This window comes from Rattus rattus, chromosome 4, assembly GCF_011064425.1.
Source record: "Rattus rattus isolate New Zealand chromosome 4, Rrattus_CSIRO_v1, whole genome shotgun sequence".
Lineage (NCBI taxonomy): Eukaryota > Metazoa > Chordata > Mammalia > Rodentia > Muridae > Rattus > Rattus rattus.
Genome location: NC_046157.1, coordinates 120,837,375 through 120,846,841, shown reverse-complemented (window position 1 = coordinate 120,846,841; position 9,467 = coordinate 120,837,375). Strand labels below are relative to the sequence as shown.

Genomic DNA, 9,467 nt, shown 5'->3' with positions numbered 1-9,467 from the left:
TCTTCTAGGCTACTCCAAGAGTTTAGGTCACTTCTGCAGCTCTACCCTTTGTAGCACATACATTGTGTTCCAGGCTCCAGATACCTCTAACTCCACTGCTGCTGCTGTTCTTGGTGGTCATCTCATGGTACTGGCATCTCCAAAACGCTGCTGTCATCCTCGGCAACTAAACTTCACCAATAGCCTCTCAGAGGCCTCTCTTCATGGTGCCAAGCCTCAACTCCTCTTCATGACCCCTTCAGTCCTGGGCCAGCAATAGCAACTGAGGGTGCACCTTCACCAATGGCCTTCCATGGCTTCTCACAGTGCCCAGCCTCAGCTGTTTCTTATGACCGCTTCGTGACTTCAAAACCAGTACCACCTGGGTGACTCTTACACATCAAGTCCAGTCACAGCACAAGGTACAACCTTGGCTATCTTGGAACACAACCTCTTTGTGCTCTCAGAAAACACTTCCCAGAAGATTTCACCTCAATGATGCTGATCTCTTCTTAATCACCGCTAATTTCTTAGCTCCAACTGACCAGCATCCATAGTCCCAGTAATGCAAATATTTCACTTTAGTAGTTCTGGTATCTTGTTAATCACACATGATTCTTTAGCCCCAGCTAACCAAAACCACAGAATCTTCACAATCAAAACAACATGGCCCTGATAAGAGTCTTTAATCTTCCCTCTAAAATGACACAAGCCAGGCCTCCATCTTCTGAACTGTTCGCAAGATTATCTTCCAAGCTCCTACAGAAGCTCTTAGCATCCCAATAACTCTTCTAGCTCAAAGTTCCAAAGTTCTTCCACAGTCCTCCCCAAAACATGGTCAAGTTGTCACAGGAATACCCCACTATGCTGGTACCAATTTGTCAACAAAGGAAGCCAGGACTGGAACTCAAGCAGGTCAGGGAGCAGGAGCTGATGCATAGGCCACTGAGGAATGTTTGTTACTGGCTTGTTTCCCCTGGCTTGCTCAACTTGCTCTTTTATAGAACCCAGGACTACCAGCCCAGGAACAATACCACCCACAATGGGTCCTCCCCCCCTTGATCACTTGTTGAGAAAATACCTTACAGCTGGATCTCATGAAGGCATTTCCACAACTGAAGCTCCTTTCTGTGATAACTTCAGCCTGTGTCAAGTTAACACACAAAACCAGCCAGTACACCACCCTCTACACAAAGGTTGCTTCTGAACTTCTCATGTGGTGACACAATGCTACAGTCCTGATGCTAACAGAACAGTAGAGATGCCTCAGTGATTTAAGTTCAAAGCAGGACACTGGTATATGGTTCATGCACCCAGCATCAGGAATGTATAAATGTCTTTATTCAAAAATACAAATAAATTATCTGTAGGCATGAACAATGACAGCAGTAAACCATAATATATTGTAAAAGGAAAGCAGTAACTGATGGTTATGGTGATCAGCCAACTTTCTCTTCAGTCATTTTCTTCAGGTGACTTTTCTGAAGTTATCAGTGAGGAGCCTGCCTTAAGCTTCCTATCACAACTCAATGATAAGGGCAAAGCACTATTCTCGGAGTTAGAACATTCCACCTCCCATATCCCCTCCCATTTTATCCATTGCACCCATTCCAGGGTCTCACTCTTCTTTAGGAATTTCCATCACTACAGCATGAGTTGTAGTTAGCAAGGAGGGCACTCCTTCATCATCCAGTAAAGCAGTTCCTATGACCTTTGTTGGATCAATGATTCCCTTTCCACCATGTTCATAAAATCTCCAAGCATGGTGTTATAACCAATTTCTGAGAAACTGCAGAATTTTCTCAACTATCAAAGGTCCTTCAACATCTGCATTCTTAGCAATAATCATTGCAGAAATTTTACCTGCTCTTTTAATAATTTCTATAGCTATTTTCTGATCTTCATTAGCACGCTTTAATGAATCCAAGGCTGGATTGCAATGAAGCAGAGTACAACCCCCTCCTAGAACAATGCCTTCTTCAACAGCTGCTCTTGTAGCACTGAGAGCATCAGTAATTCTGTCTTTCTTCTCATTCACTTCAACATCACTTGTCCCTCCAACCTTTAACACAGCTACTCAATCTGAAAGTCTGGCAAGTTTCTAGTTCAGTTTTTCTTGTACATATTCACTAGTTATGATGTGTAGCTGCTCAATAATTTCTTGAATACGTTTTTCAATGTGAGCTTTGTCACCTATTCCTTTCAAAAGCATGGCATCATCTTTGGTGACAATGATCTCTCCAACTTTTCCTAAGTCATGATCTTGAACATCTTCAAGATTTAGGTTCAACCCCTCTTTTCCAAATACCACACCACCAATAGTAATAGCCATAACTTTAAACTGGTTCTTCCTATTGTCCCCAAACCCTGGAGCTTTGACTTCAGTGATTATGACCAAGGGATTCTGATGAACATTAGCAATTTCAAGAGTAGATACAATGGACTGAACACTAGAAATATTTTGCACTCAACAAAAGATAGGCATCTTGGAATCCACATTTTTGACCCTTTGATGTGTTAATAAAATGTAGGGAAGTAGATCTTCTATCAAACTTTATGCCTTCATAATTTCTAGCTCATCATTTGGGGTTTTCCCATCCTTCGCTGTGATGACGCCCTTTCTTCCAACCTTTTTCATTGCATCAGAAATGATGTTCCCAATGTCTTTGTCTACATTTGAAGAAATTGTAGCAACCTGAGCAATCTCTTCAGGCATTGTCACAGGTTTAGATTGTTTCTTAAGTTCAGTGATTACAGCATCAACAGCTGACATGACATCTCTCTGGATCTCCACTGGATTAGCCCCTTTGCTCATCTTCTCCAAGCCCTTCTTGGCAATAGACCTTGCCAGAACAGTTACAATGGTGGTGCCATCCCCAGCCTCTTCGTTTGTGTTATTGGCAACATCCTGAACAAGTTTAGCTCCAATATTTTGTATTTATCCTTTAAATCAATTGACTTTGCAACAGTGAACCAATCTTTTATTATTTTGGGACTTCTCCAACTCTGTTCAATAATCACTGTTCTTCCCTTCGGCCCCATTATAACAACTATAGCAATGGCTAAAAGGTTTACTATACCTTGAAGCATTAAGGCTCGAGCATCTGCACCAAATTTTATATCTTTGATGTAGGCCTGAGTGAGAGGAGGAGCCAGTGCCCAGGACACTGGTTTCATCTGGTGAAAAACCATGGGTAGTTGAAGTATTTCTGTGGGGTGGCGGCAGGAAAGCACGGGGTGAGGCAGGCTGTCTTTGGAGAGTGAGGAACCCAGCACTCTTTTTTTATTCTTTTACAATTTGGACTTGAAATCTATTATTATTAGATGTAAGAAAAGCAGTCCTTGCTTGTATATTTATTTAAGTCCCTTAAATGCACTTACAACTTTATATTAATTTTTGAGCTGCATTAGTTTTGTATGTAGATTTATCTGTCTCACGAAGGCTTTTATTATGTGAAAAACAAGGAAATCCTGGAAACAATCACATTTACAATAGCTTAAAATTTTCTTGCAGATCTTAATTTTTAAAAAGCTTTTCAATTCTTTGTTAACAAAGATGATAACAGAAGATGGAAATATATTATGCTTATGAATTAGAAGGATTTGCATTTTGAAAATGGCCATTGTAACAAAAATAACCATCTTCACCATATGGTGTTGGTCAAACTGGGTTGTTAGGTATAGAAGAATGAAGCTCAATCCTCTTCTCACACTGCATAAAACTCAGCTCCAAGTGGTCAAGTACCTCACCTTAGGACCAATGACTTTACTATAATAATAATAATAATAATAATAATAATAATAATAATAATAATAAGCAAGGTAGGAAATATGCTTAAACTCACAGGCACAAGAAGGAGCTTCTAAACATGACTCAAATAATAAAGGTATTAAAATTGACAATTGACAAATGGAATCACATGAAACTAAAGATTTTCTGTAGAGAAAAGAATGCAATAATTGAATGAAGTGGCATCCCACAAAACAGAAAAAAAGCTTTACCAGCAATACATCTAACAGATCTTTATTATCTAGCATATAAAATAATTAAAACAACTAAAAATCAAGAAAAATGTAATGATCTCCATTTCTTTTTTATTTTATTTTCAGTATTGAACTTGTCTTTACGATACAGTCCATATCTGATAATAATTAAAACTTTTATGTAGTCGTGTTAATATTTTTGTCACAATTTGACATTCAAGAAAATGTGTATTGACTGACAGATCACTATTTTCAAAATATTCAATAAATATCCTAGAATGGTGAAGTCTTTTCTGTTCTGAATTGAATATTGTGTGGAAGATACAATTCCTCTTTCAAATTTCTTATTTCTATTGTAGCATGGCAAAACTGAATATAAGACAACTTAAGGATTCCCTAATAACAGAAATATACCTAGGGTCCCAACCTATCTTATCTTATTAGCCCATGACTGTGGCTTTGATTTGATGGAGGAAGTTTTTATTTTACTTTTGAATCATTATTCATATCCCATTAGAATTAACCATATGAATTCAGAATTTAAAATAGCCATCAGTGATCTTGTTTATCCATTGGATTTATGACAGAAAAGAATGTGAACCAGTAGTTTGGCACTCATTGGAGCACCTCCAAATTTTTACCCACTTATTCCAAAGAGAGTAATGTCAGCACTTAGACAATAGGAAAATTATTAACTAGAATGTACAATGGGAGTTTTTGCCTCTTAGAAATTTATCTAGTCACTTTTTCTCAGTTTATATTTACGCTATACTTAGAAGTTAAAATATACTTAGTTATCTATACACTATCTGACAAATTGTTTTTAAAATTAAATGTATAATATTTATATGATGACCCTTTTATTGAGTTATGGAATATTCACTTTTAACTATTCATAGAAGTAAATTTTAATGGTAAAATTTAATGCTATTAATAAATAATTAACATCAGTAGAAGGATGAGGAGAGTTGTGATAGACATCTATGATATAGTTGCATTAATAGTAATAACATCATACTAATTAAATAATGATAATCACTATAAGTAATATGACATGGTAAAATAGGGAATTCACAAAATCTACTGCTTAATGAAACCTGGTTATAGATAATACCAGTTGAAAAGCATCATAGAAATTGTGGAATTGATTTTCAGTGCAAAATGAAGCCTTGGAAACTTTCTAGCTTGAAAAAGTTCTAGCAATCTTGGAACATGTCCTGTAGGGATTGTATTTTAAAACAACACAAATAACTTCACATTTATGATAGGAAAAGGACAGATAGATAAATCTAACTGTATGAGTAAGTTCACACTCAGAAAGGAGTATTTAGGGAACAGATGCTCAAATAGGAAGTAGTTCTTGATGAATATAAAAGTCTGAAATATTAAATTACTATCTTTCAGATTATTTTATTATCCAATGAATAGTTATAATATCCACCTGACACCAGTAACTTTCACTAGAATTGTTGGGTAAATCATGTTGGACATGATTTATGTCTTCCTGGGCAATTTACATTATACTCTTCCCTACAAGAATCAGAGTGGGCAATCCTGGACTGCTAAGATTGTCTTTTAGACATAAATAATACATTGTACCTGCACTTGCCACAGCTGTTGATGTTTGCACAATCCATACAAAGCAACTCAGTCACCATTCCAGAATGGATAGATCAGCAGGCCCCACTCTTCCTAAAGAGGCAGTTGATGGATACTGGAAAAGTGAGAGCCAATTTCTCCCATGACATGGCCTATGGTATGCTGCCTATGACCCACTGAGTATCCCTAAATCTATATGTGTAGACAGTAATAATTGGACTCAGTGGATAATAGAGAAAGAGATGATGACAGCGGGAAAGATAGCAGTTAATAGGGAGGTACAGGGTGGAGAGACCCAGAAAGAATAGGAAAGAGGGAAAAACAGCAGCTATGTTCAAAATGCATTGTATATATTGTATACATGCATAAAATTTTCAATAAGGAAATCTATCTTAAAATCTATGGAGATGAATGTAGAATACATGTAATCTTAAATTTTCAATATAATGTGCACAGTATACATGTTTATATAAAAGGGAAGGTGGGTTAGCCAAAAAAAATCAGGATCAAAAGAAAAATATTTTTAATAAAGCTACAGGTTGTGCTTGGATTTAATAGCTAAATTAAATATTAAAAATCTATTTAGGAGATCTGCTTGCTTGTTTGACTGATTTTTCTATGTATGGCTACTATATAGTAATAAAAATATTTTTCCATCTTTATTAACTTGAATATTTCTTATTTACATACTTTATAAAGGAAAAAAGCATTTGCCTAGCAGACAAATGTAAGACTACAATTTTAGTAAATGCTGCAGTGGAACATAGTACCATCCTTTGAGAACAAATCAGAAATCAGTGAATTTTTTTTAATTGAAAATCAATTTTTTAAATATTTTTATTAGATATATTTCTTTACTTACATTTCAAATGGTATTCCCTTTCCCGGTTTCCTGTCCATAAGCCTACATCCCCACCCCCATCCCCATTCAGGTGTTCCCCCCATCCACCTCCCTTACCACCCCCTTGACATTCCCCTGCACTGGGGGTCCAACCTTGGCAGGATCAAGGGCTTCCCCTTCCACTGGTGCCCCAACAAGGCTATTCTCTGCTACATATGCAGTTGGAGCCATGTATAGTCTTTTGGTAGTGGGTTTTATTTGGTTGGATTACTAGAAAAGACTATTTCAGAAAATAGACATCTGAACTTTAATATAAAGAGAAAGTAGAAAATAATGTATAGCGTTTCTTCCATGAAGACAGAATGCCTTATGTAAGACCATAAAGATATCAAAGGCACAGCATTTCTAGTGACAGCAGTTTTCATGAAGCTGAGATGATTTAGAAGTGATTGGCATCACATGAGATAGAAGAAGTGATATGGAAGGTGAGGTGTATCTTCTGATTAGTGAGAACTAGAATTAGTAGTACCCTGAGATGAGTGGTTTGTGAACTTTGGTTTCCCTGCCCCTATAAAGTAAGTGGCTGCTCAGTCACATTTGCATTTCTAGGTGATAGAAATGAGAGAGGCTATATCTGTGTTCAGTATTCTGACAGATGAACATGGGAATAGTTAGTAGTCTAACATTTTTTGAAAAAAAGCAATCCTGAGATGACCAATAGTCTGGCACCAGGTAGGCTCTGAAGGTTCCCAGAACAGGGAGCAAGCCAGAGATTTAAAGAACCCTGCCTGTGAGTGAACACCAGGTGTGAGTAATCCCAAGACCAGTGACACTTGAAAGTTGAGGACTGAGCCCTCTATGACCACCAGACCAATTCTGGACAGTGAGCTAGCCTGAGTGGACCACCAATCAGGTGCTATGCAAGACTGTGGGAATAGACCAGGCCCAAGATGTGCCCCGCCTAGTGCCATAATGAACAACCAGGGAATAGCAATTCTGAGACCACTCCTGAAACCCCCAGAAGCTCAGAGACCCTGGGCACCATTTGCACCAGAGCAGCAAATGGTAGAAAATAGAAGAGAAAGGGAAACAGAATGATGTAGACACAATGAAGAGAGGCAGAACTGAAGACTCCAGGGTCATGAGAAAGACCTTGATGTGAATTGTTGGACAAAGATGGGGTCCTGGTCTGTGACGCCACCAGGAGCCGTGTTCAGGTTCATGGTTTGCAGGTGTCTGTTATCACCAAATGCCAGGAGGATGTCCTTGATCTAGGCTGTCACATGTTACTTTCTGAGGGTTTTGCAGAAATGGCCCCAGGGCATCTTAGAGATGCTGGCCCTAAAGGCATGAGAACAGGAGATCTGACCACACTCCTAGATAGCTGTAGTACTTGGGAGAGCAAGCACTATACATTTTTGAAATTGCAGATGAGCCATCCCTAAGGGTATGGATGTAGGTGAGGTGACCCTGCCTCTTGTCTGCTGTGAGGTGGCATAGATGGGAGAGAGATCTCCTCCTGTTCCTCTTGTCCTCACCACTGGCAGTTTCTCTGTTCCTCAGTGTGCTGCAGGACTAAGAACAGTTCCTAAACCTGACCTGTGCAACTGACTGGCCCTGGATATAGAGGTTATAGACGAGCCATCCTCAGGAGCATGAGTATTCGGGGTCTGGCCCTGCCTCTTGTCTTCTGGGCAGTGTGATGGATGAGGGAGAATGCCCTTCCCCTATTCCTGTGGCAGGCAGGAGAGCTGGTCCTGGGATCATTAGTGTGGAAGAATTGACAGTGTCCATCAATGGCCGAAACACTTGAGTGTATGAGCCCTAAACCTTACCTGGGCAGCAGGGTAGAGCTCTAACCCTCATTCCTGGAGGTGACAGGGCAGAGGTGTTACTAGTGAGCATGAGGAAAGCTGTTGGGCTGACAAGCTCAGACCTCATTCCCAGATCCAGGGCTTTGACTTGGCCCACTCTAACATCAAGGAACTGCTGGAGTGTATAAAAAGCCAGTCCTACAGATCCAAAACTACGGATTTCCATGCCACAGGGCAACAACTGGATATCCAGGATTTCCAAGAGGAGTCCCAGTGAGGTTCTAGTATTGATAGAGTAGCAGAAGCCAGAGGCCTGGTACAAGACTAACATGTCATTGCAATAAGCATTTGCAAGCAAGGAAGTATAGACAAAATGGTATATTGTGGGACAAAGTGAGACATACTATATTTTCCGCAACAAGATTCTTTTTCACTGTTTAGGGGAGGTTGCAAGGGTGGAAAGTAGGTATAAGGGGATGAAGAGATAAGTAAAGTGAGGCACATGATGTGAAATTCACAAAGGACTAAGAAACAAAAAGACAAATTAAAAATAGAACTTCTCTTTTCTATGCCTCATTAAGTGGTGGTGATAACCCTATGTCGTAGGCAGTCCACAAAGATCAAATTAATTAAAGTATCTTAAAATGCAATACAGTAGAAAATAAATAAAAAATAAAATACTAAAAGTATTTAACATGTGGGTCAAAATTTTCTTCTTGTACAGAGGGAAATCCAAGGCATACAGTAAATATTTGGAGAAAGCCATGCATGTTTTATAATATAGAGACTCAACAACACCATTATAGCATGATAACAGTAAGCGATGGTATACAAGTCAACATATTTATGTTAATAAAACATCAGTTACTCAAAAGAACCTTAGGACAAACTAGATTTGCCTAAAGGGTTGTAGACACCACTCTGAAATAACACTTGTTTAAGTCATGCATCTGTAGGTATCTTGCAGCCCAAAAGTCCTTAATATCTGAAAGTCAGCATTAGCTAGATTTGTATTTTTCAAAATGTATTTATTTATTGAGAGGAAGCCACAAACTATTGCCCTTCCAAACCATATTTTAGAATCTAGCCGTTTTTGACACTGCAACTCACTACAAACATTAGGAAGGTCTTAACCACAGAGCAGTAGCCTTCTCCCATGAACTCAATGACCTACGCAAACACAATGAAGAGCCAAGTAATTGTTCCTTTAAATAATGAGATTGGGAAATAATGTTCAAGAAAGCAAAGCC

The 9,467-nt window shown here is 38.6% G+C and overlaps 1 non-coding gene and 1 pseudogene across 1 annotated transcript; one reads left to right on the top strand and one right to left on the bottom strand.

Moving 5' to 3' along the window:
* Window positions 1–1,537: 1,537 nt before the first annotated feature.
* On the bottom strand, window positions 1,538–8,443 carry LOC116898487 (annotated as a pseudogene).
* On the top strand, window positions 6,965–7,090 carry LOC116899870. The gene has a single exon (XR_004387864.1). It is a non-coding gene; the product is annotated as a small nucleolar RNA SNORA17 (small nucleolar RNA).
* Window positions 8,444–9,467: the final 1,024 nt, after the last annotated feature.